The sequence below is a fragment of the Neoarius graeffei genome, chromosome 17 (genome assembly GCF_027579695.1).
Source record: "Neoarius graeffei isolate fNeoGra1 chromosome 17, fNeoGra1.pri, whole genome shotgun sequence".
Classification (NCBI taxonomy): Eukaryota; Metazoa; Chordata; class Actinopteri; order Siluriformes; family Ariidae; genus Neoarius; species Neoarius graeffei.
The window spans coordinates 64,055,266-64,073,144 of NC_083585.1; positions in this window are offsets into that span (position 1 = coordinate 64,055,266).

Consider the following 17,879-nt stretch of genomic DNA (forward strand, 5'->3'; position numbering starts at 1 on the left):
CCGAAGGGACCGTCTTACAGCGCCCCTAGAGGTGTGGCATGTGTATTGCATCGTTTTCAGCAAGCGTTGCATTGCCATATGGACCTGATATTTTACTGATTGTTGCCCATTTGGATGCGATATATTTTTAAATAACATCTCGTTGCCGTTGTCGTGTGGATGTAGGCTACAAAGGCAAACCTGTTGGTACAGTTAAACGCAGCTAATCTTTATTCTCCGCTTTGACCTATCCAATATGGTGGCGAGGATGACGTATGATTCTACGCGGAAGGCGGCGTCTTTAATGGTCCGGAATAAATTGAATGATACACGTTGATGGATTAATTTGTTGTTTCTCACCTGTGAAAGGTAATCCCATATGATCTCGTTTGGATGGTAAACCTGTTGGTACAGTTAAACGCAGCACATGAATCTTTATTCTCTGCTTTGACCTGTCCAATATGGCAGCGAGGATGACGTATGATTCTACGCGGAAGGTGGCGTCTTTAATGGTCCGGAATAAATTGAATGCTACACGTTGATGGAATTAATTTGTTGTTTCTCACCTGTGAAAGGTAATCCTATATGATCTCGTTTGGACGGTAAACCTGTTGGTACAGTTAAACGCAGCACATGAATCTTTATTCTCCGCTTTGACCTGTCCAATATGGCAGCGAGGATGACGTATGATTCTACGCGGACGGCGGCGTCTTTAATGGTCCGGAATAAATTGAATGATACACGTTGATGGATTAATTTGCTCTTTTACGTCCTTTTTGAGGAATGTATTGTAGGACTTAAACCCACATCTGAAGAGGTGAGATCGCTCCTTTTTTTCCCTATTTTTGCTGGCGGGATTGACTCTGCCCTAAGGGCTATTCTCTCTCTCTCTCTCTCTCTCTCTCTCTCTCTCACTTTGCACCATTACACAATAAATATTCACAGTGAAAATATTTTGTAAGCGTGTTTCATGAACCAAGTTATAGGATTTGTTGACAACTCGCATCGAGTTCATTACACTTCTACCCGGCGTGAAGCACTCACAGTCATGTGGTTGTGACGTCATCATAAACAAATCCGTTCTACTCATCCAGACGACTTCACAACGGCAATGTTGCCAGATCTTTCCACTCTGGAACCCGTTCTCAAAAAGATTGCGTTTTGGGCACCCAAAACGCCGGTGCCGTGTGGACTCCAGGCCTAAACGATAAGCAATTGTATCGGAGTCACCTGAAACCGTTGCCGTGTGGACAGGGCCTTAGACCCCCACCTCTGTTCAGTGATGGCCGTTCCAGGTTGACAAAAATGGCTTCTTTAACTCCTCGCTCATACCAACGATCCTCTCTGACTAAAATGCGTACGTTGCAATCCTGAAATGAGTGTCCTTTGTTGTTAAGGACACTACGTACAATATACAACGTAGTGTATGCAATTCAGTGCAGTGAGGAATGCACAGATTCGTATATTGGTGAGACCAAACAACCGCTTCACAGGCGTATAGCTCAACACAGGAGAGCCAGTTCCTTGGGCCAGGACTCTGCTGTCTACCTTCATCTTAACAACAAAGGACACTCATTTCAGGATTGCAACGTACGCATTTTAGCCAGAGAGGATCGTTGGTATGAGCGAGGAGTTAAAGAAGCCATTTTTGTCAACCTGGAACGGGCATCACTGAACAGAGGTGGGGGTCTAAGGTGGGGTTTACATTAGACCGTATCAGCGGATCATCAGATTAACATTTTTAAAATGATTAGCGTGCACACAGCAACGCCAATACATGGATATGCTCGGCTCCGCAGGCATCCTGCGCTCCAAATCACTCTGCCCTGAACAGCAAGTGCCCTCTGGAGGGTGCGCACTCCGGGCCTGCGCAGCTCACAGAGCACGCGAGTGAAGCGCACGAGCAGTGATTTGGGACTGAGCCGCTGTGTGTGTGATCCCAGTGCATATCGGGCATGCGCGTCACTTACCACTTGCAAGTGGAAGGATGGCAAGCCTAAAGACAATCATAACTACACAATGGGCAGTATTTGCATCAGTATTTGCAGTATTTTCATACTTTTATACTCTTTAATGAAAGGTGATACAAGGCGGAAGTCCACGCTGTTTTTCAGCAGTCGCGTCACATGACCAACGCCAGCGAATCAGGAAGGTGGATGTCACAGTGACGTTGTCCAATGACGCCAGCTAGAGCTCAGCACAGCGTATCCGCGTATTCTCAATGTTTACACAGCACCGGACCAGACACGATCTGGATTGAATACGTGGACCCTGGCGGATTCCTGTTTCCCGGCGTTTCCAGGCGTTTTAATGTAAACGGACAGTGCATCCGCGAAGAAAACGCGACAGATACGGTCTAATGTAAACTTGGCCTAAGGCCCTGTCCACACGGCAACGGACTCCGGTGAATCTGATAAAATTGTTTATTGTTTCAGCCTGGCGTCCACACAGCACCGGCGTTTTGGATGCCCCAAAACGAAATCTTTTGAGAACGGGTTCCAGAGTGGAAAAATCTGGCAACGGAGCCGTTGCGAAGTCGTCTGGATGAGTAGAACGGATTTGTTTACGATGACGTCACAACCACATGACTAAAACAAGCAGCACTCTCGCGCATCATTCGTAACAACAGAAATTGAAATTGTTTACACATTAACCTGACTGACCTGCCAGACAGACAATTTACACCTGCTTTGATGAACAGAAAGTACAGCCTTCCACACAAAGCAACAGTTACCTGACTATAATGGAGGCAGAGGGGAAAAGGATCAGAAGACCCTTCAACAGACTGTTTTGTATGAACCACTGCATTGCATTCACTTTTGTATACAGCTTTTCTTTTAAATAAACAAGTAACTGAACATTTCTTGAATTTCTTTTTTTTATTGGATAAGACTGCTTTTCAAAATGTTTACACACATTGGCGCTTACATTTCCAAAACGAACTGAAAGAGGCCAGCGCCTCATTCCCATAACTACCTGTGCTCTTAAAGGGCCAGTGCAGAATTTCCCCACCACTACACACAATGGCAAGTGGAAAAAAATAAACCCTTTACATGCGCATGCATCCTACTTCTTCTTCTATTGTTCTGGTATCTCCGATGGGACTGTCTTACAGTGCATGTAGTGGTGTGGCATGTGTATTGCATCGTTTTTAGCAAGCGTTGCGTTGCTATATGGACCTGATATTTTACTGATCCGTTGCCCATGTGGACGCGATATTTAAAAAAAAAAAATCTCGTTGCCGTTGTCGTGTGGATGTAGCCTAAGACATCATTTATCAGCCACCTACAATGCAATCCTTGGCACACTTCCCAGACAACTGAGGCTACATCCACACGACAACGGCAACGAGATGTTATTTTAAAAAATATCGCGTCCACATGGGCAACGATCAGTAAAATATCAGGTCCATATGGCAACGCAACACTTGCTGAAAACGATGCAATACACATGCCACACCTCTAGGGGCCCTGTAAGACGGTCCCTTCGGAGACACCAGAACAATAGAAGAAGTAAGGACGCATGCGCATAAACTATTATGCGCGAGACTTCATATTAGCCACAAAGTCAGAAAAATCTGTTCGTAAAATTACGTTATAATGACCAAATACAATGAAAAGTATTTTTCCAGTCTCACCTGTGAAAGGTAATCCCATGTGATCTCGTTTGGACGGCAAACCTGTTGGTACAGTTAAACGCAGCACATGAATGAGGCATCTTTATTCTCCGCTTTGACCCATCCAATATGGCAGCGAGAATGACATATGATTCTACGCCGCCATTTGCGTAGAATCATATGGCAGCGAGGATCACGTATGATTCTACGCGAAAGGCGGCGTAGAATCATATGTCATCCTCGCTGCCATATTGGATGGGTCAAAGCGGAGAATAAAGATGCCTCATTCATGTGCTGCGTTTAACTGTACCAACAGGAATAAATTGAATGCTACACATTGATGGATTAATTTGTTCTTCTACGCCCTTTTTGAGGAATGTATGGAGCACTTGCATGTGACGTCACAGCCGATCCAGATTGTGACAGATGCCATCTTGTCGGTCAAACGCCATATTTCTACTTCTACTTCTGGTTCTACTTCTGCTTTTACTTCTACCTTTTCTTCTGGAAAACCCTACTATATACAATTCTACTACAACGGCTGCGGCTACAAGCTCTCCCTACCTGTGCATTTTTTTTATGTTTTTTGTGTGTGTTTTTGCGTGTTGTTCGTTTGTACCGGACTTCAATATCCACTACAACCGTATGGACTTACTGGACATTGGTTTCCAGCAGAAAATGACGGTTTGTAGCGATTTCCATCGCATGCACAACATTCCGGACGAGATAGCGAGACCAGCGGGGTCTCCGTGGATTGTTATCGGAAGCAAAGCGAAGGAGGCGGCGCCGGGAGCGGAAGCAAAAGCGAGGCTGTAGTGCCGGCCTGTTGACTAAGCTCAGAAAACAGCCACTCAAACCTCCACTGCTAAGCCTCTACCTCTCCAATGCCAGATCCATGTAAACAAGACGGACGATTTGGAATTACAGCTGGAATTACCTTATTCTATTCTATAATCGGCTGGTCAGTGCTATACTCAATACTTAAGTGACTTACCCATCCAATGAGGATTCTTGTTTACAAGATGCCACATCTGAGTCACTGACAAATCCTGAATTTCTGTAAAGATAACTGTCCAGAGATTTATAGGCACGCAGTGCTTCACCACTGAACAGCGAGGGAAAGTTAATGAGGTAATTATACACGTCTGGGTATTCCGCTGGCAGTTCAAAATCCGGTCGTGAAAACTCTGTCCGGTAAGCCATAAGGGTCACAAATCTGTAGATCGTTTATTTTAGACATATCTAGTTATCTGTTCATTAGAAAAATGAGCCATGTAGTCCGTCGGTTGAAATTGATCCATTCTGTACACGAGTGCAGCAGTATTCAGCAGTGTTTTTGACCGACAAGATGGCGGTTGTGTACTTTCCGGTCACGTGACTGCAAGATCTCTATTGTAGGACTTAAACCAACATCTGAAGAGGTGAGATCGCTCCTTTTTTTCCCTATTTTTGCTGGCGGGATTGACTCTGCCCTAAGGGCAGAGTCTCTCTCTCTCTCTCTCTCTCTCTCTCTCTCACTTTGCACCATTACACAATAAATATTCACAGTGAAAATATTTTGTAAGCGCGTTTCATGAACCAAGTTATAGGATTTGTTGACAACTCGCATCGAGTTCGTTACACTTCTACCCGGCGTGAAGCACTGACAGTCATGTGGTTGTGACGTCATCATAAACAAATCCGTTCTACTCATCCAGACGACTTCGCAACGGCAACGTTGCCAGATCTTTCCACTCTGGAACCCATTCTCAAAAGATTTCGTTTTGGGGCACCCAAAACGTCGGTGCCGTGTGGATGCCAGGCCGAAATGATAAACAGTTATATTGGATTCACCTGAATCCGTTGCCGTGTGGACAGGGCCTGAATGCACACCAAAATGCAGTTGTTTTCAGTGACTCACAGGAGGACAGAGAGAATCAGCATTCCATTGATCACCTTAATGGGCAATCCATTGATCACCCTAACGACTCTCGAGGCCATTCACATTCAGCCCCCAGTGACCCACACCAACAGGATGACTCAACGACACCTTAGATGAGCTTTTCATCCATGAGAGGATAAATACCTGATACTCCCTACAAGTCAGACAGAACTGAAGAAGCCTTTCGGATGAGAGGTGAAACGTCTTCAAGAATCTTCAAGCAAGTCCAGTTGCTCTCTTTTACCACCCACAGTTACCATGACCTGGATGACTGAGAATCTTCACAGACTGAGCAAATGCTGTGCTGAAACAGGACTAGGGTGGACAAAGGTCCTACCCATAGTATTAATGCAGATGAGAATGAGAGAAAAACCAAAGCATGGTTTGAGTCCCTTTGAGATATTGTTTGGAAGACCCCCAAACACAGGGATAGGTCCCATTACACCAGGATGCCCTGACCTTTCCTTATGTGATTGTCGAATTACTGTGCAACCCTCTCTTCTGCTCTGAATAATATTCACAAACGGGTGAGATCAGCCTTACCAGTCCCGGTGCTGGGACCACTGCATGACCTGAAACCTGGTGATGGAGTGGTGATAAAGGACTTCAGAGGGACGAAGTGGAACAAGCCCAGGTGGGCGGGACCATCCCAAGTGTTGCTCACCACACAGTCAGCTGTAAAAGTGGACAACAGAGCCACGTGGGTACACGCCAGCCACTGCAGAAGAGTACCTGAACCAACAAACAAGCAGCACAAGGAGGCCCTGGTACAGGAAGGAGATTAAGGCCCTGTCCACACGGCAACGGATTCAGGTGAATCCGATACAATTGTTTATCATTTAGGCCTGACGTCCACATGGCACCGGCATTTTGGGTGCCCCAAAACGCAATCTTTTGAGAACGGGTTCCAGAGTGGAAAGATCTGGCAACGTTGCCGTTGCGAAGTCGTCTGGATGAGTAGAATGGATTTGTTTACGATGACGTCACAACCACATGACTGTCAGTGCTTCACGCCGGGTAGAAGTGTAACGAACTCGATGCGAGTTGTCAACAAATCCTATAACTTGGTTCATGAAACGTGCTTACAAAATATTTTCACTGGGAATATTTATTGTGTAATGGTGCAAAGTGAGAGAGAGAGAGAGAGAGAGAGAGAGAGAAAGTAGCCCTTAGGGCAGAGTCAAAACCGCCAGCAAAATTAAGGAAAAAAAGGAGCGATCTCACCTCTTCAGATGTTGGTTTAAGTCCTACAATACATTCCTCAAAAAGGGCGTAGAAGAACAAATTAATCCATCAACATGTAACATTCAATTTATTCCAGACCATTAAAGACGCCGCCTTCCGCGTAGAATCATACGTCATCCTCGCCGCCATATTGGATAGGTCAAAGCGGAGAATAAAGATGCCTCATTCATGTGCTGCGTTTAACTGTACCAACAGCTGACTGACTTTAATAAGCAAGGAGAAGACTCGCTGGACAAATTAATCCACATCAGCATGGATGACAGCGAGATGGACTATGAGAGGGTCGCCCAACATTGGGCCAAAAGCCAAGGAGAATTAATCTGCTTTAAAGGAGTAGAAAACTTAATTCATTAGTTTGGGTTTGCAGAAAGATTATGTGCTTATAAACACTCATGAAGTGAAGTTGTCCAAATGTGTCAAATATAGCATAATTTCAAATAATAATCATAAGCATTTTTGGCAGTGTGATGTCACTGGGATCCATTTAACAAAAGGCAGCTCCAGATTATTCTTTTGTTAAAGGCTCACAGTGACATCAGACTGCCAAATACGCTTATCATTATCTCATCTCATTATCTCTAGCCGCTTTATCCTGTTCTACAGGGTCGCAGGCAAGCTGGAGCCTATCCCAGCTGACTACGGGCGAAAGGCGGGGTACACCCTGGACAAGTCGCCAGGTCATCACAGGGCTGACACATAGACACAGACAACCATTCACACTCACATTCACACCTACGGTCAATTTAGAGCCACCAGTTAACCTAAACTGCATGTCTTTGGACTGTGGGGGAAACCGGAGCACCCGGAGGAAACCCACGCGGACACGGGGAGAACATGCAAACTCCACACAGAAAGGCCCTCGCCGGCCACGGGGCTCGAACCCGGACCTTCTTGCTGTGAGGCGACAGCGCTAACCACTACACCACCGTGCTGCCCGCTTATCATTATTATTCGAAATTTTGCTACATTTGACACTTAACAAATTCTCTTCATGAATGTTTTTATAAATACATAATCTTTCTGCAAACTTAAACGTATGAATTAAGTTTCCTTTTCCTTTAAATATGTTTTAATCTTAATCTAGTCCATTTAATAAAGTGCCAAAATTTAAACTTTACAAGATGCAGTTGCCTTACTTTTCTTTTCAGTGCATCTTAGTTATACATATATTACGGTAATTGCATCAGAAACATTCTAAATCATTACAGTTATAGTTATACAGCAACTTATTTTAAGGTGGCAGGTCTTAGGTTCAGATCCCTTTGTGATCAACAGGAGGTCATGATGATTGATTCTCTTCATTGGATTGCATAAGATGGAGCAAACCACTGTTCATATTTTTCATGCACATTTTTGTTCCAACACTACTTGATCATAGATAATTAAGTGCAAGGGATCCCCGTAGATTTTTAAATCTATCGTATACCTCAGTAATCTATAACAAAACAGTTTAACTTGCATGTTGAACTTTAAGGTGAAATTTCAAATGGGTACACATTAATACTATTTAGGTCAGAAATCATTGAAGCACTGTTAAAATCTATCCTATAATCATGTATCTAAAACCTCACAGAGCATCTATTTTCAGGGGGGGGCATGCCCCCGGACCCCCCTAGTTTCGCTTCGCGCCATTGGCGCTCAATTGTCTGGGTTTTACCATGCCAGAATTTAGGGCTTTAATATTTTTTCTGGGGAAAACACTGTATTGTCAATAAATGTGGTTGAAAAGAATAGTCAAGTCAAGTTCATTTGTATAGCACTTTTAACAATAAACATTGTCACAAAAGCAGCTTTACAGAATTTGAACGACTTAAAACATGAGAGAATTTTATCCCTAATCTATCCCAAATGAGCACGCCTGTGGCGACGGTGGCAAGGAAAAACTCCCTCAGACGACATGAGGAAGAAACCTCAAGAGGAACCAGACTGAAAAGGGAACCCATCCTCATTTGGGCAACAACAGACAACATGACTATAACATTAACAGTCCTAACATAAAGTCAGCTTTGTTGATGCTATAAACCCCCACCGACGGAAACCCAAGCGCAAAACCATTCACGACAACCACAGTCCCAAACTCAGCAAGTCAACTGCAGTCGCCAGCCACAAAAGCACCACTGCAAGAGTCCAGAGCGTCCTCCAGGCACGACCCCCAACTGTCCAAATGGGGCCGCCCTCCACAGGAGCGATGCGATGAGACTCCAACCAGACACAGGGCACCAGGATGGATCAGGCAGGTCCAAGGAGTAGAAGAGGTCAGCATCTCGATCCCAGGACCGACATGTAACTCAGAGGGACAAATTTTTTTTGGGGGGGGGGGAGAAAAAAAAACCCTGGCATCTGCAGATGATGGCATCTTTTGTTTCAAGAATGCGTTTCAACATATAAAATGTTGAGTTCCACCTGGTGCCACACTCTTGTTTGGGCCTCAGTTTGGGCAACTCCATCTGGCGCTGTGTGGACTTCAGCCTCTCTGCAGCTACTGTGCTTCTGTGGAAAAACTCCACAATAGCCTTTACCTTGTCCACGGTTGTTTTCACCACCTTCAGGGAATCTCTTATCAGGTTTAATATATGCGCCAGACATGGGTGGTGGGTCCACTTCAGATGTTTTTATGGCTTTGGTGATGTTTGCAGCATTATCACTCACACAGCACACCACTTTGTCCTGTACTTGCCACTCATTTACCACTCTTAATAGCTCCTCTACCAAGTTTTCTGCAGTGTGTCTGTCGGTGAACTCAAAGCAGTCCAGCAGGCAAGATGTCATCTTGTAATTTTCAATAAAGTGGCAAGTGACGGACATGAAATAGCAGGTGGTTCTAGAGGTCCAGCAGTCAGTTGTCAGGCAAACTGGTGGAGCTTTTTTCACCCTGTCTTGACATAATGCACGTTCTGTGTCATATAGTTTTGGGATCATTTTTAGGGACAGTGTTTTTCTACTGGGTAGAGTGTACGTGGGATTTAAGGGTTTGATAAAACTTTTAAAACCTTTGTCCTCCACAATGGAAAAGGGCTGGAAGTCAGTGGCAATCATTTTAGCCAACTCCTCATCAATACTGTGCTGTTTGGCTGGGGTCATCTGCTTTGGTATAAACTGACTTAGTTTGCTTTGAGTTGCAGTAGGAGGGGTTATTATACTTGTACTACTAGTAGCTGCTGGAGCAGTTGTTGGTTTGGGACCAGACACACTAGGGTCAGTAGACATTGAGCCAGCTTGCCCTCTCTCCTCCAACTGCACTGTGGGATGGACAGTTCTGATGCGTCTGTGCAGGTTTGTGGTGGAACCTGCTCTTACTGTTATTTTCATTTTACAGTGAAGGCACTCTGCTCTGCTATTCCCAATATCTTTAAACTGCAGCCAGATGCTGCTTCGTTTATGGGTGTCAGTCATATTTACGTGTTTTTGTGATGCACTCGCGCTGTCCTCCTCACCGCTGTCTACTGTCTCACTCACTGATGGGAATGGACAGACAATCCACCTGACTGTCGAGTCTGTCCCCCTCTCTGTTTTCACATAATGGTATGATCCTACTGTATATCCTCACATGTGATTGGCCACAAGGCCGCCATGTTGCCAATCAAAACAAAGTTCTGCTGTGAGCAGAGCTGAGCCACTGAGAGTGAGAGCTGAGCAACAAAAGGAAAAAAAAAGTGGGGAGCCGGCTCTCACTCGATGGGAGTTGGCTCTTCTGATTCAATACAAAGCTTTTGCGCATGACACATCACTAGCTGCAATCAATATCCATTCCCTTTGAGTGTAGGAATGCCGACACTTGTTGCTCCACGGAGTTGCTGCCCAGTTCATCAGATTCTCCCTCCCTTGTCACTGCTTTTGCATCTGACCCGGGTTTAATCTGAATCCCAGTGACGATGACGTCCTTCATCCTGATGTCCTGTTCCAGTTCAGCAACTCTGCTTTCCAGGTGGGCGAAACGCCGCCGGTCCTTCTCGGCGTTCTGCAGCCTGAGCGACTTCACTTCCGTCACCAGGTCCATGATGGCTTTCTGTTGTTTAATAACAGAAACTTCCTCCGCCAGAAAGTCGAGTGACTGTTTAATGTCCCCGCCTTCCTCAGCTGTAAAGTTATTTTTTTGGAGGCATAATTCACCAATAAAGCCATCCAATTCATTAAAATGTTTGGAGAGTCGTTTCCTCGCCTCGCTGCCTTTCTGAAGTTTCCCGCCAGAGGAATTTTACTTGGCAACAGAATGTATCTGAATTCTGATTGGTTGTTATATTATTGCCATTTTGTCCTCTTCTGGAGAGGAGAGGAGGAGGGGGGAGTGAGTGAGTGACAGGGTTCTACAGAGAGAAGTTTTTAGCCACTGCTTTCAAATGAACCGCCTCGAAAACCAATCAGTTCAGCGGATATGTGGACTCGGTATGTGACATTTTCAAAAGAGAGGCAGAGTAACCAAAAATTTCTGATAAAGAAGGCAGAGGCTGTTTATGTTTATTACATGAAAATGTTTTATTTGATTGTTCGTGGCCCAGACACCTTTTAATGTCCACATCACCATCGGGTTGTTGTTTATATAAGTTTATTTACATGAACTCGGTCAGGGCTCTGCAGGTCTTAACTGAAGCACTTCAAATTCAGGGTTAGCGGGCTGCTAAAGTTTGCAGGTGCTTCACAAGCAAGACTCGGTGCAATATTAGCCAACATTAGCACAAGTTGATATGATGTAATAATGTCTTTGTGGCCTTAATGAACACCGGTTGTTGTCAGTATCAAGTCGGATTGTTATTTACATGCTACACAAACTTAGAAAAAGTCATATTTGTATGTTGTCGTTTTTACACACTGAATACAAACTGTTATGTGATTTTCATTTTACAAGCTAATTGAACATTACATTCCTCAAGGACCGTTTGCTAGCTAGCAGCCGGTCACTGCACTGCAACCGCACTTGCTAATTGACATGGTAGCTAAACCTGTTTGCTGTTTTCGTGACCACGCCCCCAGAGCGGATATTCATGAGTGAGTTTGTGTGGTGTTTCTGCCAGTGGAAACCTACAGGAACCATTTGTGTACCGCGCACAGAGCGGGATTTTTTTTTATTCAATCAGAGATATTGGTAGGGACATGCCCATACCCAATTCTATGCCTGTGGTCTGTACAGTGGAGCAATGTGTTGTTGTCTTTTCCCCATTCAGTGGATCCCCTGGCTGGATAACTGTTGCATGCTGGGAGGCCCCGCCTCTGACAGAGAGCCGTGTGAGACGACAGAAAACAGCGCAGTGTTTTATTCAGTCAATGGGTCAAGCTAATACTCTGGCGACTTCTCTGTGTAGATTAACAGTGCATAAATGCCAAAATCGCAGTAAAAAAATTAGTTCATTTTCATTTACCGTACGATAAGTCGGTATATCGAATATCGCGACTGGCCTACTCTCACCTAGTGAGGGGAAAAGGTATTGCTTGGTGATGGTTGATATATTCTCCAAGTGGATAGAAGTTTTCCCTACAGCAAAAAAGGACTCAGCTGCGGTGGCCAAGGCCTATGGGATATAATTCCCCGATGGGGCATTCCAAGGAAGATTTCCAGTGATAATGGCACGCCATTTATAAGCCAGGCGTTAAAACAATGGTGTAATTATCTGGGAATAGACTTAAGACAACATTGTGCATACCACCCTGCTAATGGAGGAACGGTAGAATGGGAGATTGAAAAACAAACTGAGCAAATGCTGTGCTGAAACAGGACTAGGGTGGACAAAGGTCCTACCCATTGTATTAATGCAGATGAGAATGAGAGAAAGACCAAAGCATGGTTTGAGCCCCTCTGAGATATTGTTTGGAAGACCCCCAAACACAGGGATAGGTCCCATAACACCAGGATGCTCTGACCTTTCCTTATGTGATGTTGAATTACTGTGCAACCCTCTCTTCTGCTCTGAATAATATTCACAAATGGGTGAGATCAGCCTTACCAGTCCTGGTGCTGGGACCACTGCATGACCTGAAACCTGGTGACTGAGTGGTGATAAAGGACTTCAGAGGGACGAAGTGGAACAAGCCCAGGTGGACGGGACCATCCCAAGTGCTGCTCGCTACACAGTCAGCTGTAAAAGTGGACAACAGCAGTGTTTCCCACAGACCAGGTAGCAATTTGTGGTGCTCCACTGTGCCGATGAGGGAATCGTGCGCGGTGGTGTCGTAGCGGTCGGTGGAGTCGGTCATTGGGGTGTATGCAAAGTGTTTACATCGGGTGGTGTTCAAACACACAGTATTTTTCTTCAGAGTCACCTGCTGGGACTATTTTAAAGCTACAAGAAGCATTTGAGATTATTCAGTTCAATCTAAATTCTTTTAAGTTCTTTAAGAGAAGACAGCTAAAACAATTTTTAGCAGAACCCTGCCTGGTTTCATTCCTCGACCCAACTTTACATTACAGGGCAGGCCATTAGTTTGCTGGGCTTGATGTTGGTGGAAAACCTGTCTTTTAAATTTATGAAAACTACTCACCAAAATTCAAGTTTTTTATCTTAGTTTTTTGCCTTTTTGGTGGCAATCATTCTTTAGTTGACATTCAAGGAATAAATTGCAAAAAAACAAGCTGGAGGTTTTTATTTTAAATATTGAACTCAACACTTACCTCAGCCAATACTAAAATGAAATAAATAGTATAATTTAACAACAAAATAATAATACAAGATCATAATTAGATGTTAGAAACCACTTAAGGTAACACCAAGGCAACTAACAATAATGAAAAAGCATTACCCTAATTGGTGCAAAGCCTGCATGCCCTATCAGAACATTTAATTCTGCGTGGCTTCCTGAAAAAAAACCTCAAGTGCCCTATCATAAGGGAAGTCATTGGGTTCGGGACCATTTACGGAGATTCGTAAGCAGGCTGCCAGGTGTTCCCCTTGGAGCCTATTCCTGAGGTCTGTTTTAATCTATGGATAAAACAAGTACATTTTCTTCATCAAAGCACTAAAAATTTCCATTACATCAAAAAATATACAAAGGAATACTGAATTTCTAAGTGCTTACGCTGTTCATAGCTGAGAAATCCCAGCTGAGAAAAGCAGCAAACATTGAAAGTCAATGGAATTATAATAGTCAAATACGAAGTTATTATTAGCCTATGGGCATCCTACAGTAGCCTATCTCAACTACCGCATTGTTTCTTAAAATATTCAGATTTTATGCTTCAGATAGCATCAACTAGGCATCCCCGCGAGTATAACATTTTATTTAGGCTAGTGGGAAATCCTTATTTATTGTGAATGTCAATCCATTATTAATAACTTGCATGAATGCTGAAGCGGGATAAACAGGATAATGCAATAAGGCCGGTTCCTCGCATCAAGCTGCTAATGTATGCATCAAAATTGGTTTATAGCCTGACTCGGGGATGTCCGTTTCCTGTAAGCCAAGAAGGCTATGATAAAGCTCATCACAAGCACGACTTAGGCTACCTTTTAAAATAAGGGGTCGGAAGGCGAATCGGGAAGGCTGCGTTATTTTTTTTGGGGGGGGGCTTTTTTCACCTTTTAATTGGATAGGACCGTGTAGAGACAGGAAATGAGCGGGAGAGAGACGGGGAGGGATGGCCTACTTGCAGTCCGGGAATTTAAGCCTATATAAACACTGACTCGTACACAGTGTTGCCAGATACTGCTGATGTTTTCCAGCCCAAAATATGTTCAAAACCCGCCAAAATGCACTTAAAGCCGCCCAATCTGGCAACATTGCTCGCACATGCTGCTAAGGCGGAAGGTAGTTTGTCGACGTCACCTCAAGACGACGCCAACGATTGGTCAAATTTGCGGGAAAGTTGCAGTGATAGGATATAATTGCAGCACCGCCCTGAATTCGCGGGTATTGGTCGAATTTGCATTGAAGTTGCAAATCGCAACATCGCGAAATCCTGGAGGGTCTGGATATGAATGAACGGAACGATACGCAATGGAATTTTTTTTTTTCAAAATCGCGAGTCTGATTGTGTGGCGATAGGAATCCATTGTGTGGCGCTGCGTCACACAATGGTCTATGTATGGGAAACCCTGCAACAGAGCCACGTGGGTACACACCCGCCACTGCAGAAGAGTACCTGAACCAACAGACAAGCAGGAAGACAAACAGGAAGGAGATTAAGACGGCATTCAAGAAGCCCTCAGGGGGCCTCGTCGCACCGTGAGTGGACACTCTGCTATCAAGAGCCCCTTAGGGGGACCAACGAACACGAACAACGACACATAGACACACACAGCCACATGACAGACTGTGCATTCCAACGCATTCTTCATTCTGTACCTAATTGTGAACCTCATACATGGTATAAGAAGTAGTATTTGCTAGTTTGTCCAGTGATGGAGATTAAGGGCCTCTGCATGCTCTCGCGACAAGGCTTTCGCAGATAGCTTTTCGCAGACAGTTGTAATTTATCGTTGAGCAGGGAGTATAGGCGTGAGTGATGTTATTCACCGCCACGACGCAAGGGGGTGCGAAGTCGCAAAATCGCTAGGAGTAGTTGGTGGGTGTGGTTAGTGGAGTGTTTATCCTCCGGTTACTGAGCAACAGGTCATTCAACACCAACAACAATGGCGACTGGACGAGTCCGCACTTTGATCGAGATATAATGACTAGAACTGGAGTCGTATAGATGTACGTAGTTCCTCACTTCCTCGATCAACCGCTCTTCGTGCTGCTCCATCTTCACTCGTGTTTTTAAAAATGGCGGTTGTGAAAACAAACCAAACCGGGGAAGTAGGGAAGCGGAAGTGCGTGTACAGTGGATGTAGAGTGGACCAATCAGAGCCTTCTTGTCTGCGACGCTGTCTGCGAGGCTGTCTGCAGTGGTCACAATATTTGGGAGGTGCGCGCAGAGTGTCTGCGAGGGGGGGGCTTCGCAGACGCCATCTGCGAGGACTGGGTTGTCAGCATAAATTGGCCCTTAATGCATGTATTACAGGAGCAGTGTCTGACACCACAGGTACTCCAGGGGGCAGACTTCTCAGCTGGAAAAATAAGATAGAAAGAGATCAAACTGTTAACTGGTTTCATGACATATTAACTGATCATACCAATCACATGGTAATAGCTGAAAGAATCCATTCTGACTACACATACACTAGCGTATGATACCTAGCTGATTTAGGGGACAGGACGAAGTGCCTTAGGTGTAGAGACTTCTATAGAAAACACCCAATACCACGTAGTTCATTAACTGACTACTGCCACAGACTGGACAGTAACCAGTAGGTGAACCCTGTATGACAGTATTATAGATTTAATGTTCTCATTTACATGATAAAAGGGGGAATTGTAGAGTAAATTTTAGTGTCACAGTGTCTTGTAATTTTCCTTTTCACTGAGCGTTTCCTCTTCAAGGACTAACGACTCAGAACATTCAGCACCGCAACATGCTAATCTTTATCATGCTCGTTGTGTGCGTAGCAGATGTGCGTACAAACCAGCGATTAGAGAAGATCCAATCAGCTTTAGAGCTGATCACGCTCCGGCATGTAATTGCAATAGATGTAAGGCAATAGATGTCTCCTTTTTATCTAGTAAAGAGTATATATAGATTTGAGAACAAAGGGACGGTATGAGTGGTGTGCTGAACCCTTATCACTATGGCTACGTTTACATTAGACCGTATCTATCTCGTTTTCTTCGCGGAGGCACTGTCCGTTTACATTAAACCCCCTGGAAAAGCCAGGAAACGGGAATCCGCCAGCGTCCACGTATTCAATCTAGATCGTATCTGGTCCGGTGCTGTGTAAACATTCAGAATACGCGAATACGCTGTGCTGAGCTCTAGCTGGCGTCTCATTGGACAACGTCACTGTGACATCCACCTTCCTGATTCGCTGGCGTTGGTCATGTGACGCGACTGCTGAAAACCGGCGCGGACTTCCGCCTTGTATCACCTTTCATTAAAGAGTATAAAAGTATGAAAATACTGCAAATACTGATGCAAATACTGCCCATTGTGTAGTTATGATTGTCTTTAGGCTTGCCATCCTTCCACTTGCAAGTAGTAAGTGATATGCGCTGGGATCACACACACAGCGGCTCAGTCCCGAATCGTGGCTTCTGCACTTCACTTGCGCGCTGTGTGAGCTGCGCAGGGCCGGAGTGCGCACCCTCCAGAGGGCACTCGCTGTTCAGGGCGGAGTGATTTGGAGCGCAGGATGCTTGCGGAGCCGAGCGTATCTGCGTATTGGCGTCGCTATGTGCACGGCTAACGGTTTTAGTGTAAACGCGAATCATTTTAAGAACATTAATCTGATGATCCGCTGATTCGACGTAATGTAAACGTAGCCTATGTGTCTGTTTTTGCAATAAACCTTCTTTAACTTACAAAAGGACGAGACTGGTGTTGGTGTTTGTCATTTTTCAACGATGTGTTGGAAAGATCTTCAGGAGCAGCATCGGGGCCATTTCTGACTTTAATTTTAGTATAATGTGTTAAATGGATATGAACAAGAAGTCAGGAAATGAGACGAGAGGAGAAATTTTTTATTTTTTAATTTTGATCAAAAACACTTCCACTGTTGAGGTATTTACAGATTTATTTTTAGAATGTACTTACACACACACACTTTTCCCCTTCTGCTTTTTCATTTTATCCTTGGGCATTTTTTGATCATTTTATTTTTACTGCTTGACCATTTTGTAGTTTATTAGATTATTCTGGTTTCAGAATGGGATCAGAAATTTAAACATAATGTAAGTAAACTATGTGCAAATATTACAACAAATTCAATATAAAAGATGTTTTTAAATTACAGTTACAGATAATGGATGGATGGTAAGATCAATTAATCACGTCAGAATCCTGTTCATGAGAGAGAGAGAGAGAGAGAGAGAGAGAGAGAGAGATGTGTTCATTGTTCATTTAAACTATTACTGGTAAGATTGTTCAAGTCTATACGCTCTGTAGGAAATACACACACACACACACACTGTTTCAAATCTCTTCACACTGAATAGCAATTTGCTAACATAGCCAGGCCACGCCTTACACATTACAAAAAAGGGGCTCTCTCTTTAAAGCCACGCCCACTCTCTCTGCCACACAGAACACAAACAGAAACAGGAAGTTCATTTCAAAGAAAACGAAACTCAGCAGAAAGTTCAGAGTCTTTCTCTCTC